At 39.4% G+C, this 15,179-nt stretch overlaps 1 long non-coding RNA gene across 1 annotated transcript; it reads right to left on the bottom strand.

The window, feature by feature from the left end:
* Nucleotides 1–14,393: 14,393 nt before the first annotated feature.
* Nucleotides 14,394–15,004, bottom strand: LOC146722506 (uncharacterized). Its single transcript, XR_014925133.1, has 3 exons — nt 14,774–15,004; nt 14,592–14,692; nt 14,394–14,462 (listed from the first exon to the last, which is right to left on the bottom strand). It is a non-coding gene; the product is annotated as an uncharacterized LOC146722506 (long non-coding RNA).
* Between the last annotated feature and the right edge of the window lie 175 nt (nt 15,005–15,179).

The raw sequence follows: 15,179 nt of genomic DNA, 5'->3' as shown, positions 1-15,179 counted from the left end.
GATCGATTTATGTCTAGCAAGGCGTTTCTTTTTACTACTTGCAAACGGTACGTTACCTTTAAAAGTATTGAAAACGCACTCTTGAATACACTTTATGAGATTATTATCGACGGTGCGTAAAACGCTGTTCTTTGATTTTTTTTCAGATAACATAAAGTTTTCAAAAGACTCGTGTTTTTTTTGCCGATAGAGCGATTTGTCTTGCGATTTTTACCGCCCCGTCGGATGAATTCTTCGACGACGATGATGCCGGTTGCGATTTTTTTTCTTTTTTTACCATCGCAGTGTAATTGCACGAGTGACAAGTTGTGTGTGAATACAAGTCTTTTATACGCCTCCGCCTCTTTTGATCGATCTACGTGGAATGTACGCGTAATGCAACTTATCGTTGGGAAAGATACACGTCCGAAATCGATATTCATTTGGAGTCGATTGTTTTAAATCGAGCAATAAATACCCGTGAAGCTTCAAGGTACCGTCGTAGTACGCTTCTTCCATAAACTTAGAATCGTCCGGATATACTTGACGCGCTAAATGCCGAATTTGCGCGCGATCGCGTGGATTTTTGAAAACTACTATGTAATTCGCATTGAGAGATATGTCGCGTTGTCCGCGTCCCTGATGGAAGAGATTTTACGAAATGAGAATAACACTGAGATTCTTATGATGGCTTCCTTTAAAAAACAGATCTACGATAACATCGCACGATGACGACTCTCTCATAAGATCGTCGATTATCACTAATTTCGGGGTGAGTGGATCGTAAGAATAATCTTCCGGGCGCGGTAAACCCTCGTGAAATTCGATTATATTTTTCTTCGAGTTTATCGGAACGTTATTTGCATATACGTTCTTTTTTCTTACGCTACTTTTCTCTTCTCTTTCATTTTCATCGCATTGCAGGCGTTGATAGGCATCTTGCCACTCGGCGTAATAAAATAAAATGCTCCCGAATCGAGCATCGGACACGTCGGACAAATAACGAAGAAATGTTTTTACGAAAATCGTTTTTCCACATCCCGTAGGCCCGTAGACAATTGACGTCCAAGGATATTTCCAGCGCACATCCATTTCCCCAAAATGAACGCGATATTCACCGTTTACGTACAATCTCGTAAATGAAGAAAGTCTAATCCGGGCCGTTCTTAAAAACAAAAAATTAGCGTAAAGAGCGCCCGCGTATTTAAATTTTAATATTACTCATAGTATGAAATGAGTACGGCGGAAAAAGCTTATTCAAGCTCCGGGGACCAACCCGCGGCGGTCGCATGCTCGTGCTAGCGTACTTCGAATAGCGCCGATTAGCTGATGAGCGCCTGGTTAGCGCACCGCTACCGATCAGCTGACGAGCGCTACTTTGCGCTGCCCACAATCAACTTTTAATCAAATGTTCTTGTTGGTGTGTATGTCTTGTGATAGTGGACGTATGTGAGTTCGGCACGAATATATTTGAATATATAAAAATCGTACGTAACAAGAATTTTTTAAAAATTAAATATTTTGTAACGGTTCACCTTTCCCGACGCCGCGGATCGGCTCGCCGGTTCCAGGATTCGGGAGGAAGGGGGAGATTCAGACTCGCTTATTCCTTATTAACAATACTTTGGTTTATTCAAAAAGAAACAAGTAAACAAAATGATTGTTGGCATAAAGCCTAAATAGAGAAACTTATTGACTACTCGGTATAAACGAAATGTTTGTTGGCATAAAGCCCTAAATAGAGAAAACTTATTGACTACTCGGTATAAACAAAATAAGGAGGCGTATAGCCTGTAGCGGTGTCCGGAAAAGATTTACAAATTACCCGGTATAACTTAGAGATACGGTGTACGGAGGCGTATAGCCTATGGCAGGAAGAAACCGGAAACCGGGAAACCCGGCGTAATGACGAGAAACCCGTCACCCGGTGTATAGCAGGAAGAGACCGGAAACCGGGAAACCCGGCGTAACAACGAGAAACCCGTTGCCCGGCGTGTAGCAGGAAGAGACCGGAAACCGGGAAACCCGGCGTAACAACGAGAAACCCGTTGCCCGGCGTGTAGCAGGAAGAGACCGGAAACCGGGAAACCCGGCGTAACAACGAGAAACCCGTTGCCCGGCGTGTAGCAGGAAGAGACCGGAAACCGGGAAACCCGGCGTAACAACGAGAAACCCGTTGCCCGGCGTGTGGCAGGAAGAGACCGGAAACCGGGAAACCCGGCGTAACAACGAGAAACCCGTTGCCCGGCGTGTAACAGGAAGAGACCGGAAACCGGGAAACCCGGCGTAATGACGAGAAACCCGTCACCCGGTGTATAGCAGGAAGAGACCGGAAACCGGGAAACCCGGCGTAATGACGAGAAACCCGTCACCCGGTGTATAGCAGGAAGAGACCGGAAACCGGGAAACCCGGCGTAACAACGAGAAACCCGTTGCCCGATACTAAAGGTAGGAGGCCAGAAACCGAGAAACCCGGCGTAACAACGAGAAGCCCGTTGCCTGGCTAGGAGGTCCGGAACAGGACTGGTGCCGGCTCATCCGTCGAGCCGGCTTATATACCCTGCCGGCGGTTCCCCCACTCTACCTCGAGGCTGTGGTGGGGGTAACGCCGGCGTCGTAGTGGGGCGCCTCTGGGGGTTGTAGTGGGGCGCCCCTGGGGTAGGGTGACCCGTGTATCAGTTATGATTTTGTGCTTAGGGGCGCCTTAGGCGCCATAGCCTCAAGTGGCGGGCGGGTGATCGGCCCGCGAGGCGTTAGTAACGGCTACGCCGTTACATTTTTATTCAGAAATAAATATTTTTATCGGCTCTCAATATAAAGAATATAAGTATGCTGCTTTCTAAGCCGGGCAATAGAGCCAAGGAAACGAAACGAAACGAAAAATTAATTAAATTAAACGGAACTGTATCTCAATTTGAGATCCCAAAGTTCCACATATAAATTAATTTCGAAACTTACATATAGAGAAATAAGCGAGAAAAATATAGGTCCGAAAAGTCGCTGAAGCGGGAATCGAACCCGCGTCTTTCACTTTCCGGGCGACTGCTCTTACCAACTAAGCTATTCAGACCCTTTCGATCCCATATTTTTTATTTGCCTTTTAAGTAGATGTTAGTAAATACCGCCGTGATTAGCCCAGGCGTGAATAAACTCAGAAATAAATATTTTTATCGGCTCTCAATATAAAGAATATAAGTATGCTGCCTTCTAAGCCGGGCAATAGAGCCAAGGAAACGAAACGAAACGAAAAATTAATTAAATTAATTTCTGAGTTTATTCACGCCTGGGCTAATCACGGCGGGTATTTACTAACATCTACTTAAAAGGCAAATGAAAAATATGGGATCGAAAGGGTCTGAATAGCTTAGTTGGTAAGAGCAGTCGCCCGGAAAGTGAAAGACGCGGGTTCGATTCCCGCTTCAGCGACTTTTCGGACCTATATTTTTCTCGCTTATTTCTCTATATGTAAGTTTCGAAATTAATTTATATGTGGAATTTTGGGATCTCAAATTGAGATACAGTTCCGTTTAATTTAATTAATTTTTCGTTTCGTTTCGTTTCCTTGGCTCTAATGCCCGGCTTAGAAGGCAGCATACTTATAAATATTTTTATGTTAAAGTTTTTTAGACAAAAAAAATTTATATTAAAAATTTTGTTTAATCTCCAGTAACTCGTCTAAGAGTCTTGACGTGTTGTCAAACCGACATTATGTTCGTTCTTGACATCTTAACATTATAATTTTATTTTTATTTTTACAAGTACGTATCGCTTCTTTTTGTCATTTTGTAATATTGTTAGTGAAGTAATTTTGTTTTTATTTTATTAATCTCTGTCTATGTATATCTAGATCACTTAATAAGGACTCAAAGAAGAGTCAAAACGTTGTGATTGAATAAAGAATATTTGCCAGTACGGTCGAAAGAAGATTCTTACCTTTTTTAAATTCTGTCTGGCGATTCTCAAATATCTACGTTTTTATTAAAAATTTTGTTAAAAATTTAATATTTCACTAAATAAAAATGATTTTGCTTAAAAGGTTAATTATTATTATTAAAACTAGGGTAGGGAAACAATATTTTTTATTAAAATATATAAATTTTATTACTGAACAATATTTTTTATTAAAAATATAAATTTTTGTATTTATATTTACAGAGTATTTTTTTCTTATTACTAATATCTACATCTTCTAACTTTAGTTAAATTATTCCTTGTCCTTCCTATTATAAAAATAAAATTAAAACTACGGGTATTTTATAATTAAAACTACGATTTATAAAATATAATATAAAGTATAATATTTTATAATATTTTATGAAATACATTTTACTTCTACAATATTTACACTTTTACATAATATTTGCATTTTTATGCAAGTGGCGGAAAACCCACGCGTATCTCCGCAAAGATAGAAAAGTGTGAAGAAGAGAGCGATGTCATTGTTCTGGTAAATAACTGTATGGAAGAGAATATCGATTTTTGATAAATCTTCGTTTGAATAACACAGGCTTGTATATTTTTGTTTTGTCACGCGTTATTATATCGTGAAATGCGGTTCGCCGAATGGCTTTAAAACGAAGATTTATCGATGTCCCAGGAATCGCCTCTTCAACTTGCTCTCCGCGCGCTCCCTCTTCCCGTTCCTCTTCTTCTTCTTCTTCTCTTTTTTTACGCAGCAATAATTCTCTAATACTATTAAAATTAACTAAACGTGAGTTTTCAAAATTCAAGGTTATACCCTTTACTTTGCAAACTTCGCGTGTGAGTCTTTCGGGTGTACGGACCACATATGCGTAAAATTTCGGACCACCGGATACGAACGACTCAATGTAACTAACTTGTCCGTAGCTAGCGAGTTTATCCGCCATGTCGCCTAAAAAATTACCCGTATGCGGTTCGTATTCCTGCGGATCTCCGCGACTTACATAAATACAGGAATCCGTGTCGTAATATAAAACGCGCTTGTCTAATTTTTCTAAATAATCATACATTTTTAATCGCGCTTGAGCCGTCGTGTAAGCCGCTATTATAACATTAGTAAGAAGCGAAGGTACGATCGCCTCTTCTCGTAGTCGAAACGAAACATATATCACCTCATCGTTTACAGGCAATATATCGGTTATTTCATGTTGAAGGCTAGTGAGCAAACTCATTAATCGTTCTTGTGTTTTGACAATCACGGTATTCGGTAAGTTTGCACGTTGACCAAATTTACCCCAAAAAGAATTCAAACATAATTTAGCCACCGAGCGTAAACCGGTATTGAGTGCAATGTTATCTTTTTCCAGAACGATTCCTTCTACTTCCTCATACTCGCGGATGTAACGCTCTTTAGCAACGTTATCGACACAGTCGCTTGGCCATCCGCTAGCTTCTTGCTTTAATTGTAGAAATGTATTGATGTATTCCGTAAATAGACCCCCTTGTCGCGTACCGAGTTTGTAACGAGTAATGTTATATTGCCAAATCTCACTAACCCTTGTCACAAAATATCCTTTCTCGATTGCTTTTCGTAATTCGCACGATATCCATGTACCTTCGAATTCGCGTTCGTGAGCTTCGTGAGTACACGCAATCTGAGAAAATGTTTCGCAGCAACTACGACATAACGCAAATAATAATTTACCCCGCACGCGATAGGGTAATACAGGATGAAAGAGATCGCGGGGAGGATGTATTTTACATCGCACAACCCCCCCGACTGAATCGAAATTATATCCCGGTGATAATCCGATTAACTCCTCGCATTCCTCACCTACGTATATTGTCGGGTGACCAATCGGAAAACCACCGGTCTTCAATACAAACGGATACAGAGAACATACATCCACGTAACGTATCTTTTCCGTACCCGTGATCTCGTATTGCGTTACGATATTTCCTGTGCGTCCGCCGTAAAATGAGTCTCGGGGATCGAGCGGTTTGGTGTCTATCATTTGATGTCGATGTAGATATTCACGCATTTCGACATTTTCATTTATCTCGCGATCAAAGTCGCATTCCCATTTCTCAATCACTCTATATCCGCGCTTTCGAAAGCGAAATGTCGTTGCAACGGTGTGCTCGTAACGTGAATCACACATATTAGTACGATCCGTCAAAAGCAGTCTATCGCGATTTACCCAAAAACATCTTGGACAACCATGCCAGAAACAACCGTGAAACTAATGCGTAATATTGCGTAACGTTATTTTCTACCAACTCGTAGTATCCATCGACTAGCGTACCATCGCGTAATTGATATTCTCGAGCGCGACTGCCATGGATAATATGATGACCGAGCTCCCGCTCTTTACATATCAACCATTGCAGGGCTTGACGCGAGTGAATATTCGCATGTCTGTATCCCCCCGTTGGAATAATACCGATCTCTCTTTCGCGTAAAAGTTTTTTCTAAATACTCGCATACACCTTGAGGCAATGGTTGTGCATTCCTCGAATGGACACACGTTTTCGCGCTCTAAGAATATTTTTCTAAAAGTCATACACGCTCGTCTAAGGATATCTACATTGTTACGACAATAAAGCAATATTTCACCTTGTTGAAAATCAAACACATAGTTCGCGCGCGTCATCTTGGAGAGCCACGCAAGAAATTTTTTACGTTCTTTCATCTGCATAAAATCGGGTGAATAATATTGAACATCGGGTAACGCATCGACATAAGACTGATTATCAATAGTATTGAATAAATGTGGAAAAATGCCTTTATTCGTACCTTCTGCCAGTCCGAAAGCTTTGGGTAATTTGGATAAACGCATCGACATGTAATTGATACTATCGATAAATTTCGTATGACCTAGCGTTAATACAATTATTTTCGTACCGTTTAAAATGACTCGAAGCTCTTAGACATGGTTTTCCACGATATATTTCAAAATAAATTGCGCGTCGAATGACTTCGCGTTATGCGCGATGCAAATTATTTGTTTAAAATATTTCGTCGGCCGCGTTACAAAATCTACAAATTCCTGCACGGGGTTGCGACAAAATATAAATTCGCGCACCAACGACATCGCACCGACATTTCATTTATTCCTGCACACTCTTCGCAAATTTGTTGAGCGACGCAGAGCGTAGGTACGTGAATTTTTACATTTGTGCTACCTTGGAGCGTTTTGTTTTGCCTTGTCTCAAAGTCATAAAACACGAATGCGACCCGGCTTTCTACGCGTTCGCGAGTCTGATTAATCGAACCTTCGGCGTCATCGTTGTCGTCGTTTCTCCGCTGATGCTGTTGTTGCTCGCTATTTCCATCCGCGTGTTCGGAAGTGCGCGGATCGGGACGATTATCGCTATGCCGACGAAGGGGAAGCATGTAACAAAGGTGATTCAAAGGTTGAAGAGAACGACACGTAACGCAATAAGCCGTGTCGCATTTGTGTTGTTTATTTCTTTGAATCAAACGTCCGCAATCTTTGCAAAATCGCATAATTTCACAAACACTCCGACGTGATTTACCATCGTATGATTTTACCGCGCGATGACGCTCCAAGCAGGCATGATTGAAAAATTCACGTCTACAATTATCGCACCTAGTACGATCCGCGAATGATTGCTCGCACGGCGGCTCTCCGTTACATCGCGGACATTTATTAGAGCATCGATGCTCTCTCACATCGGAGCGGTAACTTAAATTACCGGGATACAATATCCCCGCCCGCCTGCTGCTGCATTTAAATTTAAAATTACATCGAAATGTTTATTATTTGAACGGTATAATAGATTCAGACAAGTTTTTATTTCCCGCTGCAGAGTGGTTAGAAATACGTTTCCATCGAATAGCGGATTACCGCCTCGACCAAAAGTATCGTCGTTATATCAGGAGACGCGGTAGTGTCTCCGGCCATGTTCAATCCTAAAAGACCTTAAAAGACACTACAAGTCCTCCTTATCCTGCACCATCAAAGTCCATTTTTTGGGGGTGTAGAACTACTAAAATATAAAAAATTTGAATTGCACGTAACATAACCTGAAAGGCGGCATCGCCACGAGTAATTTGAGCCAAGAAGAAATAAAATCGGTCAAGCCGTTCCGGAGATACAAGCGGTCAAAAAGTGACGTTTTTTCATGAAAAATTAAGAAACATCGTCTTCTCTTCTTCTCTCTGTCCGCGTATAAATCTCTTCCCACCTTTCACTCACACCTCCCTCAACTTCCACCCACTCCTTTCCGCTCCGCACATCCCGCCCCCACCCCCACCGCCCACCCCACCCCCACCCCACTCCCATCCCCACTCCCACCCCTCTTTCGCCTTTTCACCTTCTTTTGTCCTCTCTCACCCTCTTTCACCCTCTTTCGCCCTCTCTCACCCTCTTTCGTCTCTTTCACTTTCTTTCATTCTCTCTCATCCTTTTTCACCCTCTTTCATTCCCTCTCACCCCCTTCGTCCTCTTTCACCCTCTTTCGTCCTACCTCACCCTCTTTCGTCCTCTTTCGTCCTCTTTCACCCTCTTTCGTCCTCTTTCACCTCTTTCATTCTCTCTCACCCTCTTTCGTCCTCTCCTCACCCTCTTTCATTCTTTCTCACCCTCTTTCACCCTGTTTCCGTTCTTCTTTCACCCTCTTTCATTCTCTCTCACTCTCTTTCGTCCTCTTTCACCCTCTTTCGTCCTCTTTCACTCTCTTTCGTCCTCTCTCACCCTCTTTCATTCTTTCTCGCCCTCTTTCGCCCTCTCTCATCTTCTTTCGACCTCTTTCACACTCTTTCGTCCTCTCTCACCCTCTTTCGTCCTCTTTCACCCTCTTTCGTTTTCTCTCACCCTCTTTCGATCTCTTTCGTCCTCTTTCACCCTCTTTCGTCCTCTCTCACCCTCTCTCACCTCTTTCACCCTCGTACGTCCTTTCTCACCCTTTTTCGTTCTCTTTCACCCTCTTTCGCCTATCTCGTCTTCTCTTACCCTCATTCGTCCTCTCTCACTCTATTTCCAAAAAATCATAAAAATGAAAAGGTCAAGCCATGTTAAAAGAAGGTCCTCAAAAATTTAAACCTAGTCTGTACAATGAAAAATAATTACTCGTAATTCCAGAGTTCCAATTTGTTAATATCGAATAATGTATTTGTTTCAAGTAATGGCAGTATGGTCAAATACATACCTACGTATATGCAGTTTTTGCTGTTAATTGTACTTAGACAAAAAAAATAATTAAATGATTTAAATATAGCACATTTTAAATCAAGAAACTTATATAATCAAACTCTGTTTAGGCAAAGGTAGAACATTCATTTGCCTCTGCCTTTACAAGAAACATTGGATAAGGTATGTCCTCCGGAAGATCCTATAAATTTGAATCACGAGTTGCACATTCTCGTTCGAGGTATACCCAAGAAATCTAAAGTGGTTTGGGAAAATTTGGTAGATATTAATAAAATGTATAAGGCTTTACAATGGTTGAAAGAAAATAATCCTCATTATTCAAAAATTCGTCTTCCAGCGTCATCTGATGATCTATTAAAGAATAAGTTGCAGGAAACAGAATATCGAATTGTCGATGAGGAAAGCGACAATGACGAAATAATGAGGTGGTTGAGGAATTACCAGCATTGAATTTGTACAATGTACAGCAAAACAAAATAATAATGATTAAACCGTTTTAAAACGTACGGATTTTCTCACACAAATCACTGAACATTCGGATATTAACGATCAGTATACATATACTCCAATACACGCAAAAGAATCGATAACGAATCTGCATTGAAGCTTTATCAATGGTGAAAATTGAAGATTTTCCAATGGATAATCGTTATAAATATCTGGATGTCATGTGTTTCCCTGATTTATATCCTGATGGTGTCAATGGACAACGAGAAGATAGAAACTTTGCATTGCCGGAATATTTATTTATTAGAACACGATGTGATGTCGAAACATAGTAGATTCAGGTTGAATCTGCAGTATCTGTTCTTCCTTCTCAATGATGCTAACTACCGACAGTTGAAAAGTGGTATCTATTATACGATGATGGTTACTAACCCACGAGGAGAGATACACTGCTGGTAGATACTTGAACGAATTGAAAGGTTACCAATTAGAATCGAATTTAATGAGTATTTTCGCAAATTGAGAAATACGGATCAATTTTGGCGACAACCGTCCAATAATGTAAAATGCATGACTTTGCATTACCGGTCCAGCGACGTGGTTTTTGACTTTGAGTCCTAGTGAATGGAAATGGTCCGATTTGGGTGAATATTTACGATATGAATCCCGATAAAGAGAAGTTAAGCATCAGCGAACTAGTCACATACGATTCTGTAAGTACTTCTAGATTCATGTGCATTAAAATTCAAAGCCATGATTGATTTTATTTGTTCGTCGATAATCCAATAGGAAAGGTTATTCATTACTTCTGACGATGGAATATCAAAGTAGAGGGTAATTCAGCACATGCATTGTATGATTTGGATAAAAGATGCTCCAGTAATAGGAAAATCGCCCCGGATGAAGAAGTTGCTACGTTTATTCGAAAATACGTAAGGTGTGAAATTCCAGATGAAATGTGTTCGCCAACAGTTGTCACGATACGGTAATAAGTGATCAGACTCATAAACATAACTCGTATTGCATGCGTACGAAAAAAACGGAAACTAATATATACGAATAGTGTCGGTTTCGATTTTCCGCGGTCAGTTACTGAGAATTTCGTTTAAGAGACGTTATCACTTTGATTGTCGGTTAGAAAAAATTTTACGCAGTAAGAGCAGATTGTACGATCTTCCTCGCAAGGAGTCGGAACGTTTATAAATGATTATAATCCGTCTATCAAATTAGCCTGGGAAGGAAATATGGACATACAATTATTAGAGAAAAATCAGGTTTTTAAACTCATATTTAACAAAATACACGACAAAGTCGGAAAATGCAATACAGACTTTGAAGTGATAGATTCGAATAAGTCCTTGGCATCGAAACTGTGGAATTTTGCAATCGCTTCATTAAATAACAGAGAATGCGGTGCTTTAGAAGCTGGCGGATACACTATTAGGGAATCCCTTGTACGGTACGGATAATGATACCATGGTCAAATGGATCGATGTTAATGAGGTGAGAATAGAAAGTTAAAACATTTAATGAATTTAAGCTCTCGATGAACATTCTAGAATATTTATTGTCGTCACTCATCAATGATACTATCCAAATAGACCTCAGGAATTAGAATCATTGAATTGTACGATTTTGCAGAATCTGGGAAATTACGAAACAGATGTCAAACTAATGACGAAGTCAAGTGTTACAAACTGGCATCGGGTTTATTTAAAAAAACGAAAAAGGGTTATTTAATTAACACATTATCGATTTATATAAAAACTGAGCCCGAAAATACTTTACTCGCTGCTTCTTCTGTTCAAACCATGGAGAGATTTGAGTGAACTCAAAGGTACATTCGAGACTTACCCGGATGCTGTTAGAATTCAGAGTCTGTTTTAACGAAGGCAATGAAATATCACGAAAGGCTCGAAGAAATACAGAAAGCTTTTGAGAACGTTGCTGAATTAATCGAGAAGCGCGAAAATGATCTGAAAACAGCAGATAGAGACAAATCCGATGACGATGAACTGGATTGTAATCCGATAGAAGCTGACGACGCGATGAAAGATCTGGAAGATTTTGGTAAGATTGACGACCCGATTGATTTATCGCAAATGATGTCGCAATTGAACAAAGACCAGAAAAGAGTCTTTGATGGAGTATGCCAAGTTTTACAAGATAAGAATCAGATTCTGCGACTGTACGTAAGTGGCGAGAGTGGTACAGGGAAAAGTTTTCTAATTGAAACGATTAAACATTGGATCAGAATAAATTTGGAAAAAACGACTGCCATATCTGCTCTCACGGGTATCGCAGCATTCAATATCGATGGCTTGACAATCCATAGAATGTTTCAACTACCGGTTAGTCATGAATCTACACCAAAATATACGCAATTGTCAGACATGGTCTTGAAAACTTTGAGAGACAAATTAAAGGATGTCGAATTATTTATAATCGAAGGAATTACATGTAACAATGCAATGATGGATTTAGGAACGACTGTATTCAGTGATGGTCAAGCCTACGTAGGTTTGTCACGAGTAAGTAAATTGGAAGGCCTACATTTGATAAATTTCAATCCAGCATCAGTTAAAGCAAACTCGAGAGCCATTGTAGAATATAATTGACTGAGATCTATATTCAAATCTGAACTGCCACAAATCAATCTGTCCGAGAAAAAGGTTGTGAAAATGTACGATCGTCGATGGGATATCTCTAATATCATTGATGATATGCAGAATTATGATTGTGAGGAACCAGAAAGTATAGTTACGTGGAAAATATATGGCCTTTGCAATAACGATGCTGTTTCGTGTTACGCTAATGTAATATTACAATGTGCGTTTCATTGCGTACGTATTAGGCAACAAATACTGAAAAATAAAGCATCGAATGCATTGATTGATGCTATCTGCGCGTATGGTGAACGTAAATATTGCAACATTTAAGCGGTTAGAAGATCTGTCGGAAAACGCTTCGAAGAACGAACACAACAAGATGTTTCGGAATTTTTTACGGCTCTAATATCGACGTATTCCGACATCAATGATGTATTAAAACTCGAATTAAAGCACGTAACATGTTGCTCGAATATCAAATGTAATTACAATGTAACTAAGCTGGAAAGCAGTAGTTTGTTAATATTACCTATACATTCGACATTAAAAAGGAAAAAAGGTGTCACTCTACAAAGTTTGATTAATGTAGAATTTTCTAAATGGGAAACGATAAACGGCAATTGTAACGAATGTAAGGGCACCGTGTTGAAAAAGAAAACCGTAATCGAATCAACTTTATCCGTCGTAGTAATACAGCTCAATTTATATACTTTTGTAAATGGTGCTTCTAAAAAAATTATCAACAATCGGATTACCGCCGTGCCGACAAGTAATATCACGATTAATAAAAAAAAGTACAAGCTAATAAGCGCTATATTTCACGAAGGCGAAGAAATGAATCGTGGTCACTACACGTGTATGTTGAGAGCTGACACAAAATCGGAATGGTTTTACTCTAATGATATGGAAGTGTTCAAGAAAAAATGGCCCAAAGGAGCACAAGGGGCATACATATTGTTCTTAGAACAGATTAAATAATGGCGCTGTATAAAGGCTGCCGTAAACGCTACATTAAAACATCAACTGTTCTAGCGCTGTATAAAAGTTGCCGCAAGCGCCAAAATAAAATATCGGCTGCTCTGGCGCTTTATAAAAGCTGCTGTAAGCGCTGCATTAAAACGAGTGCAATAAGTTTCTAATTTGACCTAGGCTTCATGACATTTCAAAAAGTATCATCCAGAAAAAAATTATCAGACAGAAATATGTATGTCGTGTTAAAATCGGAGAGACGAAGAAAAATATGGTTGCGTTCTCACGAGAATGGGCGATGGAGGGGCCCATTCTTTATTTTCAATATTCATACAAGAATATAAATTCATTCTGTTGCAATTGAAATAAATGTACAATGTATCGTTAAAAGTTATTACAATTATACAAACATTTACATATATGATTAAATAAAATATATATGTATACTATAAAATAATTATATATTTTATATATGTACATATATACCATATATTTCAATTATTTTGAACTGTATTGCATAAATTGTTACTTATACAATGTTATGTGATAAGAATCGAAAATACATATATTTGTGATACTTGAATTACTAGAAAGCTGCTCTATATATCTGTACTTTAAAAAGTAAGTGATATCCTAAAAAATCATAGAAATGAAAAGGTCAGGCCATGTTCAAAAGAAGGTACTCTCCCGTGCGTAAATTTCCATGCTCGTTAAAAATTAGAGCCGATACAAGCGCGCAAGAAAGACATAAATTATCGGTATTGGAAATTGTTAAAATCGAGCGTTTTGCAATAACATTGAGCGTAAGCTCGTTACGTCCGCGACCAATGGGAGGGGTGACTTTAAAAATCCAAATGTTAAATTCTTTTGCTATATCGTGTCTTCCGCAGCTTTGCGCTAACGAGCTTACGAGTTCTCAAATATTTTTGTAAGTCAAATCTCGCGAAGGTCGGAACGATATACCTACGGGGCCGCGTGTTAAACTTGCGGAATCAAAAGACATACCGACGTAATCCCTCGCACGAATGCAACGCGTACTCGTGAAGTTCGCGAAACGCATTTTCTAACCACTCATACGCGTTTGCTCCTTCGGATATCGGCCGAATACGAAAACTAATTTTTCGTCCTTCTACACCAAAAGTTCTAAACCAACGCACGTTTTCCGCTAACATTATTAAATATCTTAAATTACCATTAGGCTCTTGATTCGCTATTTCTTCCACCGCTTCTTCTTCTTCTTCTTCCTCTTGCCCGCCAGCAGCCGCTAAATGTCGCTTTTTGACATCGTCGGATTCCTCACCGGAGCGGGTTTGAGAATCTTCTTGGTGTATTTCGACGTTCCTTCCCCCGCCACTCTGTACTGTGAGAAATAAAAAATTATATTAACAAAATAAAATACAATATTTAATAAGATATTATTTTCTTACGTTTGAATTTTTATTAATAATGTAAAATTTTTGTTATTAATAATTATGTTAAGTTCACTTACGTTTTAATATTCTTTTACCGAGGCATTTGTATCACCCTGCGTGGGTTAATACTCCGGTGAATATGAAATTTCGGGCGCGATGTTAGGAGAGAAAGAAATTCCTAATAAAATTTTATTTTAATTAAAATAAACAAAAAATTTATACGTAGGAAAAGATTAAGTATAAAATATGCAATTATTACCTTCCTCAGTCATCGCCCCGCTATCTTCTTCTTCTTCTTCTTCAGAAAACGTGGCGTTATTTTCATCTCCCACTTCTTCTTCTTCTTCATCTCCCGTTTGTTCTTCTCGATCTTCCGGCTCTTCTTCTTCTTCATCTTCCGTTTGCTGTATTTTTTCTTCTTCCAACTCTTCATCTTCCTCTTCCTCCTCCTCCTCCTCCACTTACTCCTCCTCGTTCACTTCCTCTTCCAGTTTCTCTTCATCTTCCGAAATCGAGTTTATTTTCTCGTCGATTTCCTCCTTCTGTTCTCGCTCCTCTACGACCACGTTTTCATTCGCCGCGTCATCTAATATTCATCAGTCATATATTATTAGTATTTCACATAATTAAAAAATATTTTGTGTTGATATATACCACTGTAGTAT

The sequence above is a fragment of the Nylanderia fulva genome, unplaced genomic scaffold (assembly GCF_048542155.1).
Source record: "Nylanderia fulva isolate GAGA-0341 unplaced genomic scaffold, ASM4854215v1 Scaffold304, whole genome shotgun sequence".
In the NCBI taxonomy this organism is placed as follows: Eukaryota; Metazoa; Arthropoda; class Insecta; order Hymenoptera; family Formicidae; genus Nylanderia; species Nylanderia fulva.
Note: the sequence above shows the minus strand (reverse complement) of the source record. Positions and strands in the feature narration are given on the sequence as shown.